Raw genomic sequence first — 27,123 nt, 5'->3', positions numbered from 1 at the left:
CGTGTCTGGATTTGCGTTTCTGGCATTTATTTGCACATAGCTGAGACAGAAGGTCAGCTCACAATGAGAGCATTTGAACCAACACAGCTGTACTTTTAACAGTTATTTCCAGCGTTGCAATCCGGTCAATAAAACCTGATGCTACAGGTTCAGTGACCCACATACAGGGAGAGAAATCCCAGCTTAACCCGCCCTGTCTTTCTTGCTGAAGCTTCATGGAAGTGCAGCTTGTGTGAGTGTGCGTGTTTAAATTTGGCGTGCTCTCTTTCCTGTTTGTCTGACTCCATGAACTCCGCAGCTCCAGACACGTCTGTCATGAACAGACAAAATGTAAGGGAAATTAAAACCTGCTTCATTAAAATTTGCTCCCAACTTTTTTATCGTGGGTCAGCGCATATTTAAGTCTCCGGTTTGAGATTTGTCCCCTTCTCTTTTTTTGTCCCCCATTAAACCTGCTGAATGTAAACAATCTTTGTGTTCCATTGGCAGGAACCTGAGCTTGGAAGCTTTTCTGCAGCTTATGGCGGCCCGCTGGAACATGCCATGTAAGCAGTGAAACACAAACAACAGCTGATGTTTTGACTCCCTAGCGTCCCATTTCCAGCCCTGAGAACCCTGTTTTCTCTCTCTACGGCCCTTGGCAGCGTGGAATCTTGTACGTGTCTGTGTTTTCTGCGCGGATCCGCTTTTACGTAACAGCTCGGCTTGTTCTGAGGAAAAGGTGTTACTGTAACACGTTGAGTCCTGGCTACATGTGAGCAGCCACTCACATGGGCCCCACCGTTCTCTCTCCCTCCCTCCAGGTGTTTGGATTAGAAAGAGGAAGGAGTGAGTGGCGGGGAGGAGCAGGGAGGCCCTTACTGTAAACCTACTCCTTTTCTGTCACCAATCAACGTCTGCTACATTACAGCCTCTGTTAATGTCTGTCTCAAAAAATCTTTTACAATTCCTCACCAGACTTCCTTTTAGAAAACACATACCTGATGAATAGAGTCAGTCTGTGTTAAAACATTGAAAAAAAATAATCGAAATCTAGATAAGTAATTTTTTCCTTAAAATAAGTGCATTTGTTCCTGATTGCGGAGGTAAAAGAGACATTTTCCCAATGGAACATTTTAAAACATTTAAAATAAGAAAACACAATTGGATTGTCTTAATTCAAGTGCATTTTATATAATAATCTTATTTTAAGAGTAAAAATACTTATTCCCTTGGCAAACTATCTCATTTACCTACTCAAATTAAGGACAAATACACTTAATTTCAGAAATTTTTACTTATTTCTAGATGGTTTTTCCAGTGTAAATTAATCTTAGCGTAAATTGAATTGTTTCACGAAGGCCTTCAGAGGTTTGTTGCATGGGGAAAAAAAGTGGACAAAGAGAAGCTGCATTATGATGACTGGGAAACAGGTCAGACAGAATGAGGTGTAATAGTTTAAATCAGGACTAAGTGTCCCAATAAATGACCACAGTGAAGATTCATGGAAAAAGAGAAGTTTTGACTTTTGAGGAGCTGCAGAGATGGAGTGAATTTTATTCCATTATTGTTTTTTTTGGGAAAAGAAAAATGTTTTGTAAATGGAAATTATAAAAACAACATGTAAACCAAAAATAAAACTTAAAAAAGAACGTCTTATTAAGTGTTTCTAACATCAATGCAGACCAATAGAAACCGGTCTTCTGGTTTTCTTCATTTCAGAATCTGATTTCTAAAAGGAAATTAAAAAACAAATGAAATCTGTAAAACTCAATCTAAAAAAGACATTTTGAAAAAACAAAATAAAGAAAGAAATATTATAATATTTTATCTAATATAAATATTAAACAGGGCTGCTCATTGGCGCAGAAGGTTCCAGTTTGATTCCCAGTCCGGGATCTTCCTGCATAGTGTTTGCATGTTCTCCCTGAGTATGGGTGGGTTCTCTCCGGGTACTCCTGCTTCCTCCCACAGTCCAAAAACATAACTGTTAGGTTTATTGGTTTCTCTAAATTCTCCTTAGGTGTGAGTGTGTGTGTGTGAATGGTTGCTGTCCTTGTTGCCTCTGTGTTGCCCTGCGATGGACTGGCGAACTGTCCAGAGTGAACCCCGCCTCTCGCCTGTAAAATGGATGGATTGATGAAAATATTAGATAAAAAGACAAAAAAGATAAAATTGGGCTTAACAAAACTGCAAAGCTTCTCCCAAAACCTTATTTGGAATAAGACATTTTTAAAAGTTATTTTCCTTTCCTTTCAGGATTGCCTTTTCTTTTTTTTATTTTCATTTACAAAAATTTCTTTCTTTTGTTGTTGTTTGTTGTTGCTTGCAACAACATAATAATATCATTCAATCCATACAGGGAAAAGCACAGTCTTGGTTTCCACAACTCCGACCTAAATAAAAAAGGGGGGAAGAAAAAGGACATTTTTAAAATAAAAAGTGCTGTTTGTAGCTTGCCCAAAGTCACACAGTGGACACTGCAAACATGTGAAAGACTGTGGAAGGATGTGCTCTTACCAGAGCAAAATGCAAACTAACATGTTGAAGAGAAAACCTAACTCTACAAAGCTCTGTGAAAACACCAACACAGTGATGGCAGCATCATGCTGTGGTGATTCTTCGCCTCAACAAAGGCAGAGAAAATGGTCAGAGTAGGAAGTAAATACAGTCATTCTGTGAAATCTGAGGTTCTTCTTCCAGCAACATCCAGTACAGGCTAAAGCATACGTATGCGTTAAAAGGCTAAGTCAAAGTTTAGACTGAAATCTATCCGAAAAAGCGGTAAAACATGAAAAAGTGAGGTTTTAATCAAAATGCACTGTGCAGGTTAAACTTTTTTTTTTCATACTTTACTTTGTGTTTGTCTGCTGTAGCTGTACTGCAGCACCGTATTAATAACAATCTATTTGTTCAATGATTAATAAATCCTAAATAAGAAAGACAATTTTTTTTTACAACTATGATGTTTCTTCCTTAGCACGTCCACATTTCAACATAAAACAATTAAACACCCAACGGATAAACTTTACGACCGGATCATCAAGCAGCTTACTGTAACTGATTGCGCAAGGTTTCCTCTCGTACTTCTTATCTACCCAAATTTATTTACCATGAACTGTTTACCACTGGTGTCATAGTTAAAGAACCATTATAAATGGCAGCAAAGGGGAGAAAAAAACTTTTTTATTATTATTGTTTGGTTTTTTTTAAAGTTGATGCACATCTTTATAGGTTTAAAAATGTCTCTTTCATTGAATAATGGGGAAATTCTGCTAATAGTTTAACATGTTGCATTTTTTCAGATATTGCAGAATAATAGGTGATGTTTTTGGAATATAATCAGCTTTTTATGGATAATAAAAAATACATGATGTTAGATATTTGTTCCCGCATGCATTGTTTAATGGTTATAGTTTTTTTCCCCACTGTAATCACCTTGATTTGTCCTTTCTAACTCAGAAGACTGCTGTTACAGAGGGGAGGAAATGCATTTAACATGCACATTATCAAACTGCAGAGACAGTTGGACTGATTCCCCTTTTTTTCTCTGATTACCTCCAGGAAACGAAGGCCTCATTAAATGTGTAACTATGTGTCTCTGAGTTGAAGACAGAGCTAGTCATTTGCCCTTTTCACGCTGCATGTTCAAAGTGTGCTAAAGCCTCTTCACTGCGCATCTTCCTTTGAAGCAGGAATGTAAAGGGAGTTGTTGAAATGACATGCCTCTAAGGAATTATCTGTGAGTACATGTAGGTAGGAGGTACAGTATAGTCACTCAGCTGGTTCTGTCACTTACTTTCTGTTTTGCAACTTATGTTTTTTGTTGATGTTCTCAGTTGATGTTCCATATAAAGGCTTAATTAGACCAAACCCTGAGGCGATGGGTCAGTGACAGTCATTGTAGCATTAGTGTGTTATTTATTGGAAACTGTATTTGCATAAGTTAAGAATGAAAAAAATGTCCTGTCAGTTTCAACCAGTTATTGAATAGTGTTCTAAAAGTCGATCACGTTCCGCATGGCCGCCTCTGCTTCCTTGGCAGACAACATCTTAGCCCTCCTTTAACTTGAGATTTGCTGTTGGGTCACTTTCATTTTGATTTTTTTTTTTTTTTGCTCTCAAATTTGCACTATAAAAGCTGAATTAGTGTTGTCCTCACTTTTTATTCATGTAATTGGAATTTAAAAGCATTGGCATAAAAAAATGAATTTCACAAAAGGTCTGAAACTGAGTGCATTTCCTTAGAAAAAGTATTTTGTAATTCACCAGGTGAAACATTAAAGGGACACTATGCAACATTTTTCAGTTAATTAATGTGTTCCATAACGTTATGGATGATTAAATGAGTCATTTCAGGTTGAACAAAGGTATTCTCGGCCGCCCTGGTGGTCTGTGGGGGAAATACTGCACTTGCAACTGCAGGAGCACCGACCCGCACCCACAGGCTCAGAAGTCTCGTTAGAGTCAGTCTTGCTTTACGGCGAGAACTGCTACACGCCCCCAGTTAAAAGCATTCTCGTTGCTAGCACAGTGGCGATCTTTGTGCAGTTATGCTACGTTCACGCAGCAAAAGCAGCAAAATCGGGTCTGCTGCTTCATTTTTGCTGCTTGTACCAGTTAGTTCTGACTCGTGGCTGAAGCAGCTTTGCTGCTCCGGCTGTGTCTGAGGCGTGTTGGGCGGAGCTTCACTATCCTCTCTCTGCCTTGCAGCTATATTTGCTGTGATCAGTGGGAATAAAGTAGTTTTAATATGTGTTTAAGTGAGAAAATACACCTGAAAACGTAATCAGTGCAGTCAGTTCATTCAGATTATTATCCTGCCTTCAATATTTTTTCTGTCGGAGCCGCTCAGACCCCCACATACCAGCGGGGCGCCAACAGTATGGATCCCTTCATCAGCAGCGGTTCACCGCGGCAGCTGGTAGGTGTTTTTCATCTAAATAATCCAAACTGCATATTCTGCCGGCAGATTTCTGCATTTTAAGTTAATTTAGGCGTCAATAAACTGTTTAAGAGGAGAGATCATCAGCGCTGTGTCTCTCTCCCTGCGTTAAACGCACCCGACGCGCTGCTTCAGCTGCTTAGACGTGGTGCGCCTGGTGCTCAAAACGCGCCGCGGGACCTTTTGCTGCGCTTTGACGCGCGTCAACCATTGACTTTGCATGTAAACTCGCTGCTTCTGTCGCGCCAGCTACGTCCAGTGTGAACGCAGCGTTAGTCATTCGCTGCTAAGCTCAAAACAACCGCGCCTGGCTTGACGGAGAAACCAGGAGAACAGCTGTGCATATTTACGACAGTGCACTTTTACTTTCGCCCTCTGGGGGGAGCCTCGCTGGAAAATCAACACCGGTTGCATAGTGTACCTTTAACCTGACTCCGCAAGATAGATTTGCTCCGCATATCCATCTGGAAACCTTCCGTAGAAGTAATTTTGGGAAGGGGCAAAAATACTGGTTAGCTGATTGGCCTATGTTGGTGATAGACAGGCCAAACAAACCTATCAGATCAACGAAGCATATGACGTAACAGAGCGACGACGAAGAGGAGCCAACTGATAGATCAAACTCTTGCCGAAACCAGTCGGGAGAAGAGCAAAAACATCTTTTCCTCTGAGAAAAGCCTCCAGAGCAGTGTTTTGCTCTTCTTTTAGTGAAGAAATACTCTGTAATTCCAATAAAACTTGCTCGATAGCCACGCTAACGCTAGTTTCATCGGCTGAAGCCGCCATGTTCTTTAGACTAAACTGTCGCGCTTCTCGTTGCGTCACACCTCAACCCGCCTCAAAGCCAACGCTGATTGGACGTTCGTTTGGTGAACGGCTCCAAATTTTCTTCAACGGAGAGTCTCCAGACTGATTAGCGAGTGAAATCTTGAAAGCTCGCGAGATCAGGATGGTCTCACGAGGCTGGTGAAACATATGGAGAACCACAGAAAAACAATGACTGAATTATTCATCAAATAAAATACACTTTTTAAGCAAATTAATTTAGTTTCAAACCAATAAAATATTTTCAATTTAGTGACCTGGATTTGAAAAAAATAATGCATTTAATTTAAAATCACAGGAATACAGATTCAGTAAAAGGTTATTTAAACTAAAACATAAAGATCCCCCTTAACATTTGGTTAAAAGTATTTATCACATGGAAGCCTGCTGTGTCTCCAACTTCATTTCCTCCTTTAACCAACAAATCCTGGAGCAGGAAGCTTCCCCTTTGTCTGCTCCCTCCTAATGCCCATAGTGGTCCGTTGGCGTACCGTTGAGCCACTGTTTTGCATGGGGATCAACAGGTATATGTCCACCAGTGCTTCCAGGTTATTTATGTGTTTGTGTAGTTTCACAGAGCGCAACGGTTAAACCGGAACACACTCTCTGCTGCTCTTGTCGGGGGGTCATTTGAACCAGGATAGCTGCAGCCAGATGGAAGGACTTGTTGACATTAATCCCCTGTGAGGTAATGGAGTTAGCCGGTGTTTGTGCACTCCTTCCTGCCACTCCTGACTTACTGACTGACCTACTTAACAAGCAATTCACGTGGCACTGAATAAAGTATTCCAGAAGCTTGTGGGATGTAAAAAAAACGATATAGTTGGATAAAGTGCCGCTGATAATAAAGATTTATGTAGAGATAAGAAACTAAACTGAACATCAATAATGTCAGTGTTACTGTACTTTTTCCCCCTTTTTTTCTGTTTGTGCGTGCATTCATGTGTGTGGGAGTGGACAGATGAGCATTCATTTGTTCAAAAGGAACACGACTCAGAAAGTAAAACTAAAATCCTCCTCTAACAACAACAACTAACTACACTCATAAAAAACTTGATTAAAATCTAATAATATACCTCACAAAGCCACATTTAATAAATTAGAACTGAAAAGAAAATGTTTCTTGTGTAATTCTATTTAGAAAGTAGAACTCATGATATAGATAAATGACACTCAGACTGGTTTTAAAGCTTCATTTTAATTAGTTATAATTTTATGCTTAAAACAAATAACAGCCTGACATTTACAATTGGAATATTACATCAGAGCATTAAAAAACATATTAATACACAAACATTAGCTTAATAAAAAGTGTGATTTAAAAGAACTTCACAGTTCAAGGAGCATATTGATGTTATATGCCTATAAAAAAAAACTTTCATTTTGATAAAATAAGGTATTCAAGCATTAATAATAATCCAGCAATGCGTGGGATATGGAGAAAATAAGAGAAAATAGCAGTAACAGTAGTGGTGCAATCTGCAGGTAGTACCACAGAACTATCAGACAGCCAAATGGCAGCTACTACAGTAAATAGAGCCCAACTGTCCTGCAATGTGTCACAGTAAAGCAACATCTTTATATATATATATATACACTCACCGGCCACTTTATTAGGTACCCCATGCTAGTAACAGGTTGGACCCTCTTTTGCCTTCAGAACTGCCTCAATTCTTCGTGGCATAGATTCAACAAGGTGCTGGAAGCATTCCTCAGGGAGTTTGGTCCATATTGACATGATGGCATCACACAGTTGCTGCAGATTTGTCGGCTGCACATCCATAATGCGAATCTCCCATTCCACCACATCCCAAAGATGCTCTATTGGATTGAGATCTGGTGACTGTGGAGGCCATTTGAGTACAGTGAACTCATTGTCATGTTCAAGAAACCAGTCTGAGATGATTCCAGCTTTATGACATGGTGCATTATCCTGCTGAAAGTAGCCAACAGAAGTTGGGTACATTGTGGTCATAAAGGGATGGACATGGTCAGCAACAATACTCAGGTAGGCTGTGGCGTTGCAACGATGCTCAATTGGTACCAAGGGGCCCAAAGAGTGCCAAGAAAATATTCCCCACACCATGACACCACCACCACCAGTCTGAACCGTTGATACAAGGCAGGATGGATCCATGCTTTCATGTTGTAGACGCCAAATTCTGACCCTACCATCCGAATGTCGCAGCAGAAATCTAGACTCATCAGACCAGGCAACGTTTTTCTAATCTTCTATTGTCCAATTTCGATGAGCTTGTGCAAATTGTAGCCTCAGTTTCTTGTTCTTAGCTGAAAGGAGTGGCACCCGGTGTGGTCTTCTGCTGCTGTAGCCCATCTGCCTCAAAGTTCGACGTACTGTGCGTTCAGAGATGCTCTTCTGCCCACCTTGGTTGTAACGGGTGGTTATTTGAGTCACTGTTGCCCTTCTATCAGCTCGAACCAGTCTGGCCATTCTCCTCTGACCTCTGGCATCAACAAGGCATTTCCGCCCACAGAACTGCCGCTCAATGGATGTTTTTTCTTTTTCGGACCATTCTCTGTAAACCCTAGAGATGGTTGTACGTGAAAATCCCAGTAGATCAGCAGTTTCTGAAATACTCAGACCAGCCCTTCTGGCACCAACAATCATGCCACGTTCAAAGTCACTCAAATCACATTTCTTCCCCATACTGATGCTCGGTTTGAACTGCAGGAGATTGTCTTGACCATGTCTACATGCCTAAATGCACTGAGTTGCCGCCATGCGATTGGCTGCTTAGAAATTAAGTGTTAACAAGCAGTTGGACAGGTGTACCTAATAAAGTGGCCGGTGAGTGTATATATATATATATATATATATATATATATATATATATATATATATATATATATATATATATATATATATATATATATATACACACATATATATGACTGATCCAAACACATTGCCATTGACTCTGACTCCCTCATATGGTACCTGCGCCATCTTTTTTCTCTCTCGTCTGTGACACCTTAGGAGGAAGGCTCTTTTAAAGACTTCTGGGATATGTCTGCTCGTCTAGTAACCACCGATATACTCTACTGTACTTTTCAAGGTGCATTGCATGAAATTTTGAGTTCACTACTTTTTCATCCACTATTGGACACTCATATAAGAGAAATAGACGAGCAATTATATCCCAAAATTCTTTACAAAAATCTATTTAATGCTCTATATTGGGGTTAGGGCACACTTTTGAAAACAGCCTTGAACTTTTCTTTATTGCTGGTGAAGAACGTCAGTCATCTAGGCCATAGTAACGAAAATTCAAAACAATCCACTGGACTTTGTTTCCAAGTTTAAAGACGTTTCGCTTCCCATCCAAGAAGCTTTTTCAATTCAAAATGTCAGGAATAGCGTTTAATTCGAGGTTTTATACAGTAGCCCATAAAAAATTTTTTTTTTTGTTTTGAAAACATGCAAATTGAAATCGATGAAGGGGTCCACCCCTTTGGAATGGGGGTCGTTTGGCTTCTTTTGTTAGCCTGCAATGCCCCATGACAGTCTAAGTGTCTGAAAGAGGGGTCTTCTTTATTACTTCCACTCTCCACATTGAGATGCTACTGGCTTAGCCGCAGGAGGCTACTTCCTTGTTTACCCATGAGCACCAAAACAAAGTGTAAAACACAGAGATAACAAGCAATACCCCAGGATTATCAGGACGTGACAATCTCTCATGTGCTACACATGAATACATTTAGGAAATGTCAAATAACTTGATTATCCACCTTAAGTATTTTGTAAAGTGTTTTTCTAATTTACAATGATTATCACCACGGCACATACTCTGATCTCTTACCTCTGGCTGTATGGTGAATGTTTTCTGCATAATTAATTTGAATTGGATCATCATGAAACCATGTGTTGCCAGTTTGTGGTAAACTTGGGCTGTTTTGAACTGAACAACGGAATTCAAAGCAATTCTTCAGATGCTGTATCTCTTATTTTAAGGCTGCTTTATGCTCAGAAACCATGTTGACTGCGTGTGTGTTGCAGTTAATGCGGATATGCCCCTGCACCTTCCACAGACAGTCTGCAGCACCTCCCCACAATTTTAGGTGACCGCAGACAGTGCCGCAGACAGAAGGCCTCTGATTGGTCAAATCTACATCTGCTCTACAACATCTGTATTTCCTGTTTGGTACCTTACCTACTTGTTTTGTTTGGATGACCGCCATTGTGGAAAACGACACATGAAGATGGACCAGCTAGAAGAGCGAGGTGCACGGGAACACTGGGGCCATTTTTCCACCTGGATCCCCACTCTTTTTGGCCCTCATGTCCCTCTATTGTTGTAAAAACTTGCCCTCACTCCCTCACCGCCTCGGCCGTATTTAGACCCACAGCTAGTTCCTGATTGTCTCTCTAGCGCTGTGGCGTGGAATAACATATCGCAGTCCAGCTTCAATATTGGGCATAAATCAAAAAATATCTGCGACAAGCTCACTGCGACACTGCTGCGGGAGCATAACCCGCCCTTCAGTTGGTGTTGGTTGTCAAGAAATGAGTTCCCGAACCTCTTACAGATTGAGAGATTAATTAGTGAATGAATGATCGATAGCTGATGTAGAAACTTGGGAGATGATGCTGCTACTGTACACATGCAGTACAGAGACTCTAAAAAAGGCAGAACAGAACTATTTTTCAGTTTATAACATCTGCTGATTTTGTGCAATCAGTCCTTCAATTTAATTAGGGTTTGAAAAGGTCAACTAAGTTCACTCTCTTCTTCTTTATCTTCATCTTATCTTCTTTATTTTATTGCATTTTGTATCAGAAAAAAAAATGATTTAAATATTTTGGTTTATCAGTGGGATGGAAAAAGTTATATGCAGCATCTCATCTGTCATCTCCATGTTCCCACAGCTCTAAGTTATCTTTAGCTGCTCAACCGCTCTCATCTGATTGGGCTTTGGCTAAACAGGGTCGCGAAAGCGGATCCATAAAGGGCCTAATACATTCCTCCCTCCTTGTGAAGATGTGCATCTTTGAAGCCGTTAAAGGCAAGTTTATTTATGTAGCACCTTTCAGTAGTGAGACAATTCAAAGTGCTGAACTTGAAAAAAAAAGAAACACAATAGGAAAATCACATTACAGTGGCATAAAGGTAGTGCAATGATTAATGAATGCAATTAATAAAAGAGAATAAAAATGAACATTTATAATCATGAGATCATTATATAAGGAAATATTCTTTTTTGATTTCAGGATTAAAAAAATCACTGAGAACATTTATTTTTTAATCAAATGACTTTTTTTAAACCAAAATGAACAGACACATTAGAGCTATCATTCTTTATCAGGATCCATCCATCCATCCATCCATCCATCCATCCATCCATCCATCCATCCATCCATCCATCCATCCATCCATCCATCCATCCATCCATCCATCCATCCATCCATCCATCCATCCATCCATCCATCCATCCATCCATCCATCCATCCATCCATTCCTTATTCATTGGAGTCACCCTGGTAAACCCTGGATAGTTAAACAGGCTGTTGCAAGGAAAGATATGAGAAACCTTTAATTTAAAGTCCTTAACTTTCTGTTGGGTACAAATAGGACCTGAGTAGGAACAAATTTCTTTCAGTAACTATAAAAAAGTGTGGACAAAGACTCCTATTAAAATAGAAAATGTTAATAAGAACCATTATTTGCTTTCTACAAGCAGTCTGATTATTTTATGCTAAGATAACTTTTTTCTCAAGTTAACAACAGCTTGAGATGGAGCGCTGTGCTTTGGTCAGACAAGGCTTTCAGACACAAACACTTCACTTGGGTTTGAGGTAAACAACAATAAAAAGTGTGAAAAAGCAACATTCCTATTGTTAAGTATTGAGAAGGTTCTCAGAGCTTCGTTACTGTGCAAAGGACATTTCGGTTTATTTATAAAGTGTGAATTCACAACACATGTCATCTTCAAGGCACTTTATAGAACACTGGAATCAGGTCGTACAGACTAATTGGTTAGATCTAATACAGACAGATCTGACAAAAATCAACTGATTGCATCTAGTCATTGGTTTGCAGGACTCACTTCTGGATGAGCATGTGGAAACAGTAGATACAGCAATCCCCCACATAGAACATGCATGCAGCGACAGTGGAGAGGAAAAAAAATCCCTTTTAACAGGAAGAAACGTCCCGCAGAACCAGGCTCAGTTTGAGCGGCCAGCTGCAGAGGCCGACTGGGGGTTTGAGAAGACAGAAGCAGACATACAAAAGGAAGCACTGATCTATAAACTTTCTGTGTTAGAAAAGGTGAAAGTAAACTAACTCCATAGCAGGATCTGTTGTCACGGTCTTTGTTCTGTTAAGTTTTCTTTTGAGTATTCTTTTTCACTTTGATTCATGTTTTTCTTTGTTTTCTAGATTTATTGGTTTAATTACTATTTTGTTGTTTTTTCTGGATATATTTGAGTTTTTAGGATTTTCTTGATTTACATCTGTTGCTCTCTTGTGTTGGTCTGATTTTCCCGAGCTCCCTTCTAGAATCCTCTGTTCAAACCTGCTCCCAATCAGCTCATTAGTCATGTCTTTGTTCAGTCTCGCTTATATACTCTCCCTGTGCAGTGCTGGTTCCTTGTCTTTTCCCGGCTCCCCATGTGAGTTTTCCCATGAAGTTGTGTGGTTTTTATTTCCATTTTGTATCTTGGTTTTTGACTTTTCTGCCTCAGTTATTCATTTAAATCTTCAAGAACTCACCTCTGCCTCCTCGCCTCTGCATTTGGGACCCTGACATCTGTCTAGGAAAGACACAGTTAAGCAGATGAGTTACGAACAAGTTTTCATATCAAAAAGAATGACAGAGAAATCTTTAAAACCTCAAGACATTCAAGGTTCACCGATTGTTCATTTCAGTGATATAATTATCTACAACTATTAGCAGAATTAGAATTAGCAGAGTTCTCTGTATTCTCCAGCAATGATGAATGTGTTAGGAGAAGAATAAGCTCTGCTCTGTTGGCATTTCTTGTGTCTTAGTGTGAATTGCGTCAATGTTGCCATTTAGGTATACCTAAAAGTTTTTTATGTCATTCATACTGATATTGTTATCTTAATTCTGTACATAGTTCACTCTACAATGACCCCCCGTTTTTAAACGTCACCCAAGTTTGCAGTAACATTTATCAACTTCTTGAGCTCAGAATTACTTAAAACAATGACTCACTGCGTCAGAACATCAAGGTCTTTGTGCTGCTACCGAGCTGAAACATGTGCACGATTTGCACACATGTCTTAAAGACCTTGGTGTAAAAGGAGACAGTGATTCAGTTCCCGGTGGTAAGTGAGTCATTCTGTGTGGGGGGGCTCTCAGAGCTCTTTTCTCTGATTTGATCTCTTTTTAATGTTACAGAAAATATAACTAATTTGTTTAATCTTAAAGCTGGTTTTAAATTAGACAGTGACACATAACTTTCATCTAGACCCACACGGTGGAGAAATAATAGGAATGATCTTCTGAATGTTGCTTACTGTATGTGGTGCAGAAAAAAACAACACAGAAGGCGGATGAATCTTTTCATAGCACCAGGTCCATCTATCAGGACTATTGTCTAAACATTTGACCAAATAAACAGACAGATGAAGCCAATATAAATAGACTTGGTAAGATGTTGTCTGTCAGCACGTGCCAGAGGATCACGTGCAGCCGCTGTAATCCTCGGAAAAGTCTCATACTCTTTGGAGCTTCGCCAGGATGATTGCACAACTTAGTTCAACAAAATTTCTTTGGCACGAAATCAACTCTTCATAGATGATAGTGTCAAGGTTCTATATGTTAGTAAAAATGCTTTTAGCATCATTAATACTCTCTCTTTGTCAAACTTTTATCAAGATTAAGGAGCGTAATGTGGAAGTGGCCTCAGGGATAGATTTAGAAGGTGAGTGCCTGAGATGGAGCTCATTTTTGTTGCCCTATCTGAATACGGCTGATTAAACAAGTCTCTATGACGACTGCCATTTAGAAAAGGTCAATATGTCAATTACTCACCAGCTTGAATAATAAAGCAACGATGCCTGACCTGTGTGGAATACATCAAAATGAAGAATAAAGCTTGTTATTGTTGGGTTTGATGTGCTTGATATTAGCTTAGAGGTGGAACTATTTCAATAAAGAAGTTTCTTCAATAAAATTTAGTAAGAAGCAAAAAAAAAATATCCTGTTAAAAAATGTCTAAACTAATAAAAAACAGAAAAGATTAAAGTCTTGTTATAATAACTAAAAGGTTTATTGCAGTAATTGTTTTTGCCCGTCACGTGCAGGTGAGCCAGTGAGCCAGACTGGAAGTGCGTTAGCTGTCGCCATGATAAGTGCTTTATGAATATTGCTGGAAGTAAGGAAGGAGGTTTGAAGAGAAACCTGGATGTTTTTTAGTTTTTAGTTCATTAAGCTAAAGGATCCTTTGAGGTTTTTAAGTGGTGCTTAGGAGCTATACGGTTTACCTCAACCTTTACTAGTTCTCCCCTTTTGGGACTTTGAGTTTTTAGTTTTCAGTTTTCAGTTTTCACTATCTAATACCCCATTTACACTACCCTTGAAAAACCGTGCCGAGACCGGTCCGAGCTCAGTAACTGAGATAACTTGTCGTGTGTAAATGGAAACCAAACTGAACTGAACCGAGCTAGACACAACCGGACCGAGCTAACTGCAGACCAGTTCCAGAGGAGGGCTCGGCTCAGTTTTTCCCTGGCTCGGTTCTCTGATAACAAGAGCGCATGAGCAGAACGCCTCATCTCCGTCTGGCTGCACATCCCGATTCAAACTCCATTCCAGTATTTGCCGGTAATGCCCCTCCGGTAGTTGCTTGCCAACCAACACAAAACAGAAGAAGAAGAACAACTATAAACAACAATCGAAATCTTCTCCATGCAACATTTTAACTTTCTGAATGTGACGGGGCCGCCATTTCGATTTGCTTGATTCCCTCCTTCTTCATCTTCTTGTGTTTTATGGACAACTTTTGGTGCATTACCGCCACCAACTGCTGGATTTCCTTCTTCAATACTGGCAGTAATACCGCAGATCGTCACTAGGAGGCGAGTAGTCGAGGAACCGAGATAGCGTGATGTGTAAACGGTCGTCAGAACCGAGCTCGGCCTGGTTAACTGATCAAAACTCGGACCGGTCTCGGCATGGATCGATTTTTCAAGGGTAGTGTAAATGGGGTATATTTTACCCCAACTGAAATAAGATAATGGAAAAAGAATGTAAGTGCGAAAATAAATATTTGGATTTTAGATCAGCTTTGTTACCAAACTAAATCTAGTGCAAATACACTCATTGAAAGAAAATTCCACTCACTTTTATGCTGGTTTAAAGGCATACTATGCAACATTTTTCAGTTAATTATTGTGTTCCATAATGTTTTGGATGATTAAATGAGTCATTTTAGGTCGAACAAAGGTTTTTTCGGCCGCCCTGGTGGTCTGTAGGGGAAATACCGTACTTGCAATTGCAGGGGCCCTCGGCCCGCACCCACAGGCTCAGAAGTCTCGTGCATCGCGAGAGTCGGTCTTGCTTTACGGCGAGAACTGCTACACGCCCCCAGTGAAAGGCATGCTCGTTGCTAGCGCAGTGGCGATATTTGTGCAGTTATCATGGCGAAACCAGTGAGAAAACAGTGAAAGCCCATGTCGGAGCAGGCAAGAAAGAGGAAAAGGGCTCTCTACTGCAGTAGACATGGTGATTCGTTGCGTTCGCCTGTCTGCTAAGCTCAAAACAACCGCGCCTGGCTTGACGGAGAAACCAGGAGAACAGCTGAGCATATTTACGACAGTGCACTTTTACTTTCGCCCTCTGGGGGGAGCCTCACTGGAAAATCAACACCGGTTGCATTGTATACCTTAAAGATTCTCAGTCATCCAGGTCTTAGTCATTCCAAAATAAGAAAATTAAAAACAATCCACTGGACTTTGTTACCAAGTTTGAAGACGTTTCGCTTCCCATCCAGGAAGCTTTTTTGATTCAAAATGTCAGGAATAGAGTTGAGTTCAAGGTTTTATACAGTAGCCAAAACGACTCCAACGGGGCGGACCCCTTCGTCCGTTTCAATTTGCATGATTTCAAAACAAAAACAAGGTTTTAATGGACTACTGTATAAAATCTCAAACTCTATTCCTGACATTTAGAATTAAAAAGCTTCCAGGATGGGAAGCGAAATGTCCTCAATTTGGAAACAAAGTCCTGTGGCTTGTTTTCCATTTTCTTTTTTTTTTTTGGAACACTTACTTTTAGTTCATTTTATTTTTCACTGTTTGGAATCTGATTGTGCATTTTCACATCAGCTTATCTCTTTTCAGCAGTGATGGGACTAACGCCGTTCAAAGAAACGGCGCTACTTACGCAGTTACCTTGTTTGAGTAACGAGTAATGTAACTAATTACTTTGACTGTAACTATAACACAGTTACCATTGCAGACACCCCGTTACTGCACGTTACTCAGGTCGCACAACTAACCTTTTTTCATGATAGACTCGTGCGCGCCTTGTCGTGAGAGAGGGGAGGATGAGAATGGCTGATGTTTAGTGAGATTCCGTCTGTCAGTTGGGTAGGTGGGTGTTTCTGCTGGTGGGTGTTAACGTACAGCACACAGAGAGATGGAGAGTGAGGATGACCCCAGCAGCAAAACAGCGTTTTCAACATGGTAATACTGGTGTTACGTCGAGCTGCGTTTCCCCATCAGATACAGTTTCCCCTGCATCTCCGCACAGCGCAGGCGGCACGATTCACCGCGCAAGCGACAGGAAACGCGTATGCTCGCTAAAGACGCGCAACAGTCGCCCTGTGCTTGCGCCACAGGAGAACTATGGAGAGCGCGAACGATCAAATGATAGCCTTTATGGAGAAAGGGAGAAAGATGGATGGATGGATGGATGGATGGATGGATGGATGGATACTCTGCCTTTTCAACCTACTGTATTTTTTATTTTAAACATTATTTGAGGGCCTTTGTGGCAGGGATGGAGATCCATATTTTATGTCACACACAGAGTATAGATCTAGATAGAGAGATCTAGATAGAGAGAGATAGAGAGAGAGAGAGAGAGAGAGAGAGAGAGATGGATAGATGGATCGATGGATAGATGGATAGATAGATAGATAGATAACAACCCAAACACACAGGATTTCAGAATTAGATATCCCCAGTTATTAATTTCATATACTCACCATATCTGAATGCCCTGTTAAAAAACCTCACATGGCGTTCCCCCCTGATGTCATCTATGTTGAGTTGCAATAACTGCAAAACTCTCTGCAGGTTCTTGTCTTTGTCGTTCGCTCTATTCAGCTGGCTTTGGAAACACAAGGCGAGAAGGTGGGGGCCGGGTGTTGAGGGTTACGGGGGCGAGAAACACAAAAGTAACGCAATAGTTACTTTTACTAGTAACTAGTTACTTTTATTGTGGAGTAACTCAGTTAGTAACTCAGTTACTTTTTTGGAGAAGTAACTAGTAACTATAACTAATTACTTTTTCAAAGTAACGTGCCCAACACTGCTTTTCAGCCCCAAATTAAGCATAAAAAGAATGGTCTTAGATCTCTTTTGGCACAAAGACAAGGAAACTTCTTTGAGACAAATATATATTTGGAGAACAGTCTGATGTTGATGAAAGGGAACTGGATTCAGGTTCAGACATCCTAAAGAACAGAGAAGCCCATTTATTCACTCACCTCTTTCAAAATCAGAACCACATCTTTGTGTAGCTCTGATGATGGCCTGGACTCTCCCTGGGAATGTTACATCTGCAGAGCAGATCTCCAAACTCAAATGAATAAAGACCTACCTGGGATCTTTCATGGTAGAAGAATGATCAGTGGTCTGGCACTAATTAGTATAAACAATGACGTTTTCATTCAGATCTCTTACAGTGATGAAAGCAGTGAATTTGCAAACAGAAAAACTGAGAAGCACAGAGTGATTAGATTACTGAGGAAGAACTGTGTTATTTTATATAAAACGTGACATAGAGAAAAATCACATGTGGCTAAAAGTAGTTTTTCTTTACACATAACTATTTAACTTTAAATGGTATTTATTTTTCTACATGGTTTCAGGTAACTTTTCAATTTAAATCTTATTGTTTAATTTAATTGTTTTTTTTGCGTTCAATCTAATTTATTATTTTTACAAAATGTTTACTTTTTTTATATTTCTGTTGCAATAGGAACCAAAAACGAAACAAACCATTAACACTTTTATAGTAAATAATCTTATTACAAGTTTATTTTAATACTTGTAGCAGCAATAGATGATTTATACAAACAGGAGCCTGTAAATAGAACTGCCAGAGCTGCAATTACTTTATTATAGTGGCTGTAACCTGATTATTTAACTGTTAAATGATTGCAGCAGTAAATGATATTGGAAGTCACAGAAGGCCTAGAAATCAACATTTCCTTCTGGCCCCATGGAGGCTTATGTTGCTAAGAAGATGAGCCAAGAAACTAGCAGCGTTCACCTTGGGGAATTTTTTTAAGGTTTTATATAAATCCAAGCGTAACCTTAATTGCATAAATGGATTATTTTCTACATCTCAGACTTTTTCTAAGGAAAATCATTAGTCACACGTGGCCAGGAGAAGCCTGGTTGGTCCATCTTCATATGATGATTATCATTTAAAAATATTTTTTCATTAGACAGAATACAAAGGAATATATGATGCATGTCAAAATAACTTTACATTAAAGCTAAACTTCGTCAACCTTTAGCCCTTCAACGCTGTAAAGCTCAACGTCTCAGTGTCTGTAAAACAATGAAGCAAAACTAATTTTCTCTTCCGCGCTGCCACGGTTGGAGTTACAGCTCCGCTGAGTAAACTGATTGCTCCTCGGTGTGTAATTCATGTCCTCAAGCCGGGGTTTCAGTTAATACCCTTTTAATTTCCTCCCTTATCTGTGCTTTGTCGACTCGCATGCTGCTGCATCTCACATGTGCTGCAGTCAGTGGGGGGAAGACGTGGGGGCTATCTGCAAAATGAGACACAAGGCCTGCCATTGACTGAGAGCATGCGACGGGTTAGCGTAGTAACCGGGCCTCTGGGGAATCCAGGCTCATGGTCAAGTCCTTTGTGTCAGACAGGAAGAAAGCAACATATCCTGTAACATGTTGGTTAGAACGGCTCCATAGATCCACCTTTGTTCATTAGAGACACATGGACACATTTGAGGAAACTCTGTAAAATGAACCTGATGGCTCTGTGAGTCACCATTTTAGAGTTTGACGATAAAAGGAACCTTAATTCTTTTATAATTTGATTGCCCCCTAAAGAGAGATGTTAATTTGTTTATGTTTTATGTTTTGAAGGAGGGTGATGATAAATCCTTCTGAGAAGTCAGCATCTAACCTGCAGAACAGTGCAAAGAAACTAAGGCAGACTTTTATTAGGGAGGAATGTTATTATACAATGTGAAGCGTGGTGAGATTTAATTAGTGACTATTTAAACTACTTCCCTGAATCTGGACAAAAACATTGTCTTTTTTTTTTTTTATTTGCTCGTTTTTTAAAGTATTTTTTTCATTTAAAAGCTTTTTCTTACTCCCAAATAGGTCATTGCTTAATGATGTTTTCTTGTTTACATTTTCTAACTCAAAGGTTTCACTTCAAAGGTGAACGTGTCAGAGTAGTAAAATCCTTTGCAAACCCATTCAGTCACATTCCAATAAATTCTTTTGGTACTGCCCTTGTTTAAAGTAGTGATCAAAGTTGGCCATCATAAATGAAAAAAATATCATCAGAAATTAGAGAAACACCAAAAGCTAAAAAAAAACTAGAAAGAGCCTGGAAGGTGAAGGCAACTGTAGTACCGCGATCATTGGAGGACAGGTTGCAGTAAGTCCAATATTGGAGGAGCTGCTCCAACAGATCCCTGGAGAAACATCCCAGATCTCAGTCCAGAAATTCGCAGTTATAGAGACATCTAAGATACTAAGAAGAACCCACAACCAGGCCTCTGGTATAGGACCTGAGCTTAAAGTCGTAAGGAAACGGCTGTTCCAACCGTTGCATTTCCAAATTCTCCCAAGTGGTACTTGACTTTACACGAGTGAATAAAGTGAATGTCATTGGTCGTTAATCAAGAGATTGTTGTGGCGTAAGGTTCGCAAGGAAGTTTGATTGTGGCCGGTTTGTCGGCAGCATCTTGCTAACCAGTTAGCATCTTAGCGCTAGTAGGTTCCCAATGGGAAATTCCATTGGGACCAAGTAGCGCTAAATTGGTGACTTAGAAACAACTCTGTCAAGGAACGCTATGGACAGAGGAAACATGCAAGAGGAGGAGAGTTTTGTGTCAGAGGTTGTGGATGAGTCTCCTCTGTCATACATCTTTTATTTGGAGAAGGAAAGCGGGTTGAAGTTGTTGTTGAAGAGGACGCCAGGGCGGCAGAAGCTTGGTTTGGTATAGAAGGCTTACAGCCGTACATGTTTGAGCCCTTGCCTCGCAACGCTGCCAGTTCTGTTAGCTCTACGCCTGCTGAAGACACAGACGTCCATCCCTGTGAACACTGGGACAGAACTCAATGGGAAAGGAAACTATGATTCGTATTTCAAACCATTGCGTATATTAGCTGCGACATATGAATCAAGATGCTATGGCTGAAAAAAATTGATTGACAGATGAGCGTTGATATATGATTGGCCGAATTTAGATTTACAGGCTGACGTATAACTAACTGGCCTGCATAAGCTTACGAAAACCCCCCCCACAGATTTTAAGACAGGATTTTTTTTTAAATAGAAATTTTCTACATTTCCGGACAATATAGTTTGATAAAGAGTACATTTATATACATGTTTAAGCCAGAATGATTTGACATTGAAATATGATTTCCCTACGACTTTAAGCTGAAAGAACCAACCATCGTACCCAGGAGCATGAGAAGTGGCTGAGAGAGCAGTATATACACATTTATAAATATATATATATATATATACATATATATATGGGTTAACTCACTTTAACAGTGTTGGGAGCTGGAGAAGTTCCACCTTTCTCCAGCAGAGTCCGCCGTGGATCCTCTGAGGGAGCCTCCTGCACAGCTGCAGTTCATCAAGATCATCAGAGGATCCACTACTTAAGCTGTCTTCAGACCTTGCCTCAACGCCGCAGTGTTGTTCCAGTTGGTCAGCGCTTAAGCGTAGATCCTCAGTGAAACTTATGACTTTGAATCCAGCCTGGATTCTAACCATTGTCTCTGTCTTCCAGGAAACCAGTGTCTCCTCTGAGAAGCTCAGGAAGAGCTAACCTGCCGAGCCGACCCTCTGAGCCAAACCTGAAGAATCCTAGAGAACCTCCAAGCAGCTCAGGGCTAAGAGCTGGAAAACCTAAAGCCAAGGTCTGTTCATTTGTAGAAGTGAGACGCTGAAGCAGCTAGCAGACTCTGCTGATGAACCCCTCTCCAGATCCAACAGAGACTCTCCCAAAGCTAACCCTCAAGAACCCTCAAGGTACAATCAGTAGGCTTCAGGAAATCAAACCTCTGTTGGCAACGCTAACTGAACTGTCTCTCACGCAGACTCCGGTGAACCAGTATCCAGGCCCCGAACCCGAACCAGTACATTCTGTGTGCTTGAGCAAAATAAACTTGTTAAACTTTCATCCCTGTGTCCGTCAGTGGTGTTCTGCATACTTGGGTCGCTTTTAGTGAACCCATCATGACAAACAGATCCATTTGTCAATTCTTTAATTCAAATAACACTTTAAAATCAATGTATTATGACATCTTGAATTATTCAGCTTGGCATTAACGAGGGTGGAAGCATACATTATCCATGCATTATTCATCACCAAGCTGTCGCCTGCGAGGGGAAATGTTTGGAGTTTTTACTGCGGTTTAGTGCCGACAGAACGCTCTTTAGTGTTGCCGTGGGGGAACTTTGCTCACACTGGGCCTGTTATGTAAAAAAAAAAAAAAAAAAAGGAGAAGTTTATCAAGTTTTAAACTTTCCAGAAAAAGAGTTCAAGCCTCTCATTATCCTGCTTATCTGAACATGTTTGAGGACGACACGACTGCAGCTTCCCATTCTGCCACCCACAGATTCTTTTGGACGCTCGGCTGTTTTCAGGTCAGAACATAAGGAAATAAAACAAATTCAAAAAATGCCAGAGCTGAAGTTAAATTATCTTTTTGTTTGAAACACATTTGAATGCAGCACTTTATGTGTGTATTAAAGGGAGAAAAGTTTTCTTTCACAGAGCCAAATGAGTTGCAGGTAAAAAAAAAAATTAAAATTGTCTTATATTAAAGGCAAAAATACTCAATGCATAGATAGATCATTGTAGTAATCCTTTTAAAGTAAGGGCAGATATAGTTATTTGAAGAATTTTCTGCATATTTCTTAATCAGTATGTTCACTCTATTGATTTTTTGTGCAACACTGAATTATGTCTATTCAGCAAAGCCTCTTCATTTTAAAAAGTCCTTCTGGTCTGTTTAGTGTATTCTTTCCTTCTGAACCTTTTTGACTTCTTTTTCTGACACCTGATCTCATAACACCAAGCCTCCTCCACCTATAATCCACATCTTTCTGACAAACTAGATCTACCTGGATAAGAGTTTAAGTTCTGCCTAATGTGATTACATGTGCAAATCATGAGCAGATACATTACTACAGACGGCAAACAGGCGAGATGAGCAAGAAATATAAGTCAAAGGAATGTGATGGAACTGGATTGAGGCTCCATTGTTACCTACCCACCACAAACCCGTGAGCCTCTGAGAAAAAAACCTCAGGCTTTATTGTTTGGCTTGTTTGTGCCGTTCAACCACAATCCTAGAATTAACACAGCCTCTTTCAGTTCCTACTTTTGCTTGTTTCTGTGACCTTTTATGCAAAAGGTCATTGTGCTGTCAGTCCAATATGAAAGGCCCCCTTTGTGCTGAGTTGTGTAACAGGCCACAGTGCATTCAGCTTTTTCTGTTTTCAGATCATATGTTGGTTATCTCACCTTATCTGCTTTCCTGCATAAACTGTGCTGATGCAGATATGCTGCTGCTAGCTGAAGCTCTGTGGTTACTTGCTGAAGTCTCATATCAAGTGCCTGTGAGGGTCAGAGAAGATTCTATGAACTATAAATAGCTGTTTTTTCAACTGTTTCTTCTATAATGCAAAAGTATTGAAACCCTTGAATACAACCTAAAAATGTTTTATATGGATTTAGACATGATACAAATAAAGTCTAAAAGTGAGGCATACATTTAAGTTTAGTCTTTTTAATAAATACCTATCAGGATTATCTAGATTTACATTCTCAAATCTTCTGGGTTATGTCTTCATCAACTTTAGAGACTGCTGTTTATGCCAATCCTTTGTTGCAAAGCAGCTCAAATTAAGTCAGATTGGTCAGAGAGAATCCTTGTACTTTAAGTTTATTTTCAAATAGATGTGTTCCAATCTGAGGATGCATTCATACAAGATTTTCTTCAATCCAGGTGAGAGTACTAATACTAAGATTTTCGTTTTTGCTGATATGAAAATCGATCTAAATACAAAACAAAAGCCTGGTCATAACAAAAGTTTTCATCTTATGTTCTGATACACTGAGCAGACTAAACCAGCTCCTCTACCTTGAATCCCTTACTGTTAGGATGCATCTTATTTTTATACCTCTTATAAGCTTTGATGAACATGAACTAAAGTCTGTCTTTATGAAGAATGGCGCTCCTTTTTGCTGTGCTTTAGCAGTTTTCAGAGCAGCAAAGCTCTGCTTAGAGCCCAGCCTACCTGCTAAGCTAATTTCCTGTTAAAGTAATGGCTGCTTCTTTGTTCACTTATACCCCATTCCCGCTTGCTGAAAAACCAATTTAAACCCGGGAACAATCAGCTTTTAGTGGCGGTGGGAGCAGCTCACTGCTGACCCATGTCTACCCAGGTCAAACGACTCGGGAAGCGATCCATGTTTAAATCGCATCGGCTCTGATTGGCATGCTGTGGGAACACCAGACTGGGGATGACCCGCAAAATTAGGTTGCACCATTGAACTCAATGTACGGATGTCAACTCACCGCACCAGTCGCCTCTAATCTAACAAGCCAAAACATGTCTGTTTAGATTCGATTGACATGATTCGTTGCCGGTGCAAGGGTTTCGGAGAGAGAAAAGAGCAAAATAATAAAGAATTCTGACTACGCTCTGGTTCCCGTCCATGTTGCTCTTCATTATTTACTTCCCTGATTTCCATTGTACTGTTGACATCAGCAACGCTCACACAGCGTTATGCTGTCATCAGACAAGCAATGGTGGGGGGCAGTGGCACGAAGCTTTCCAGCAGGAGGACTATATTTCTATATTTTAGTGGGAAACAAGCTTTGGCATTACCCCATCACCGCTGACAAAACTGCTTAAAGTCAATCCCATTGTCTAGCTACCATGCTGCTGCTCTAGCTGCTTCTTCTTGTGGTTCATCTTCACTTTATGATACATTAATGCCACTTACAAGTAAACTCAGTATGGCTGTATGAGGAAAAATTATGCTAGTCTCCGATCTTTCAGTACCGGAGGACATCTAAGGATAGTGTAAGAACTTGCATTTGGTATCAGACCTGAGACCAGTGTTTGTCTTGATGCATCCCTAGTCTGGACTTTGACAAATTCATTGAAGGACAAGAAAATATTCTGAACTGTTGTCATGCTGTTATTTTCCTATCTTCAGCCTTGAATTTTTTTTCTCCACTGCGAAAACAAAAACATCCCCACAGCATAATACTGCCACCACCATGCGGAGTCCTATGCTGTAATAAGAAGATGATATATGTATATATATGTATTTGTGAAAGTACTGACATTGGTAATGGCATACTCTTGTCAACAACTGTGGGTTCAGCAAAATTGTAGGAGTCTTATTCTTTTCAGGCAAACTGAACCTTATTAAAAGGTATTTAAATAATTAGCCACTAAGTAGCCCAAGTAGTTAGTAGTTTTTCATGATATCCATATTACCTACAGTGATACTGGGATAACAACAAACCTGGGAGATATTGTGCAGCCCTAACATGTCTGCTGTGTCGATGGTGCTTATATCAGACCTTGTTCCACATGTTGGCTCTGACTTTTCTTTTACAGCTCATCCAAAGATGCCTGATAAAGGGAGTGTGTCAGTAATAAGTATACCTCAGATGTCCCTACTTTGATGGGAATCTCTGCAGCTCCTCTAGAGTTACAATTGACCTCTTGGCAGGTGATTCCTGCTGCCCTCTTCCTACCACGTCCAGTTTGGTGGATGGCCATAGGTTTGAACTTGTGCCATTCATTTAATTGGACAACCCATTTCAGAGTCACATTCTTCTTCTTGTAACTCTAGGAAAATACCCTTCTCTCATGGTGCTTTTTAATCCATTAAATCTTAACCTATGAGTTAACTTCTCTGTAATGTGGAATCTCCCTCTGAGTCTGACAGTTTAAAAGTGCCAGAGCTCTACTTCTATGGTAAGAAGAGGAAAGAATGCACTATTCCCGGTATATGACGCAGTGCCCCTAACAGCAGACTCATTAAGGAACGTAATGGTCACCAGTCCACAGCCGTGCCGTCAGCTGCTGCAAAGGGGCCCCCATAGTGAGTCCATGTTGCATTCCTGTCTCCTGAGAAATAAAGTTAACCCCCCTCTTTTTTTCTTTCTTCTTTTTGAACAACATCCCACATCCATGCAGATATGACATTGGAACTATTTCTTCCTTAAAAGGTTTGTCTTTCTGTCCTGGGAAACTAACTGGTCACAGTTTTGGAGAAGTTTATTGAGACCTGAAGATGGGTCTCAGGAGGAACCTGAGATTCCTGGTGTTGGTCGGTGAAGCAGAACTCAGAGCAGGTACGTGACTTCAGTTTTGTTCCTTTGGAGGCCTGAAAGATAACCCCTTAGAAGAATGTCATAAAATGCGGGGGTGGGACTTAGAAGCAGGCTTTGCTTCCCAATCAGAACTCTCACTTCTCCTCACATCTTTATCTGCTTTGCCACGAGTTTATTTGAGGCTGCTCTGCTTGCATGGGAGAGTAATTTCAAGGTGGGGCTGAATTATAAAAAGTGGGAGGGGCTGACCTACATTGTGCCTGCTGTTTCCAGTCTGCAGACAGATATGCAGTCTGTCAAAAAGAACATGTTTTTCTGCAAAGATTTTCTGTTATTACTATACAGCAGTGTGTAGTATGGAATTTATGCACCTTTGTTCTTTCATGTTCTTTTCAGGAAAGGTGTGAACTCCGACTTATTTCAAATATGCGGCGTTCTGATGGCTGTCAAGCACTTCAGTTCAAGTCTGAGCATCAAAGCCGAGCTGAACTCAAACAGCAGCCTATCCCTCAGCAGGAGAACATATCTGTGCCACATTTTTTCCCCTCTTAGTTTCCTGGTTCCTGCAACTCCTTGTAAACACTCATTTGACCCAGAGGACACACTAACTGCAGCACCTGCGTCTGTGACTCTCCTGAAGGTCAAAATGGCTGGAACTCCTCCAAAGTCAACACTGAGCAATAAGATGCAGACAACTGCCATTTCCAGGGAGCTCCGTCAACACAGACGACCCTTTCCCCAACCGCGCGTTTGAGCTAATCATGGAAAAATTTGCCTATGAGTCTTGAAATGCTTGAGTTGTTACACCGAGCTAAACGAGCTTAAGAATAATTTTTTTTTATAGGTCACTGCTACTTTGCTGCATGTGACTGTTGACCTAATTCTCAGCCCTGGACAGGTGCAGAAAACAAAAACAGAGGCAAAGTTACTGAGGGTAATTTGGTGCAATTGAGCCCTCCCATTAGTGACTTGCAGGCGTGCACACAGAGGAGGCGTGCACAACCCACACGTATATCGGCACACACACAACTACCTTTGACTGAGCCCTGTGGAATCAAAACAACCACGCTCACCCTGCCTGGTCTGAAAGAAACACTGGCAGCTGTTTATAACTCCAGTGTTGTGTAACACATTACTCCAGCCTCTTTGACCTACACACTCTATGAACTCAGGGGCAGTTTGGGAAAGAGGACATAACATCAAAAGTTTCAAATTTATTAAATGCTGCGTAGTATGGAGAGAATTTTATTCCATTACTGTTGCAAGCAAAGAACAAAGTTTGATCCTAGAAATGTAACTTGTTAACTAAAAATGATTTTTTACTGAATTTTATTGATATTAGTATCATATTTTCTTCTTTTTCACCTTTCATAAAAAAAATTCCTAATTTATTTAATTTTTTCAAATTTCGTCCTTTCAGATAGAGTTTTCCAAATTGCATTCTTTTCAAGTTACGTTTTCAGACTTTCCTTTGAAGTGAAGATGCATTTTTATTGGTCTGCACGGACATTAGTAACAACATTGTAAAGGTTAATGTCATTTTTTAAATGCATTTTCAAA

The 27,123-nt window shown here is 40.2% G+C and overlaps 1 long non-coding RNA gene across 1 annotated transcript; it reads left to right on the top strand.

The window, feature by feature from the left end:
- Positions 1 to 27,123, top strand: LOC119790969. Its single transcript, XR_005281793.1, has 4 exons — positions 1 to 330; positions 490 to 545; positions 25,459 to 25,584; positions 25,960 to 27,123. It is a non-coding gene; the product is annotated as an uncharacterized LOC119790969 (long non-coding RNA).

The sequence above is a fragment of the Cyprinodon tularosa genome, unplaced genomic scaffold (genome assembly GCF_016077235.1).
Source record: "Cyprinodon tularosa strain WSP-4 unplaced genomic scaffold, ASM1607723v1 ctg376, whole genome shotgun sequence".
NCBI lineage: Eukaryota > Metazoa > Chordata > Actinopteri > Cyprinodontiformes > Cyprinodontidae > Cyprinodon > Cyprinodon tularosa.
The sequence above is the reverse complement of the archived record's forward strand: the minus strand, read 5'-3'. Positions and strand labels throughout refer to the sequence as shown.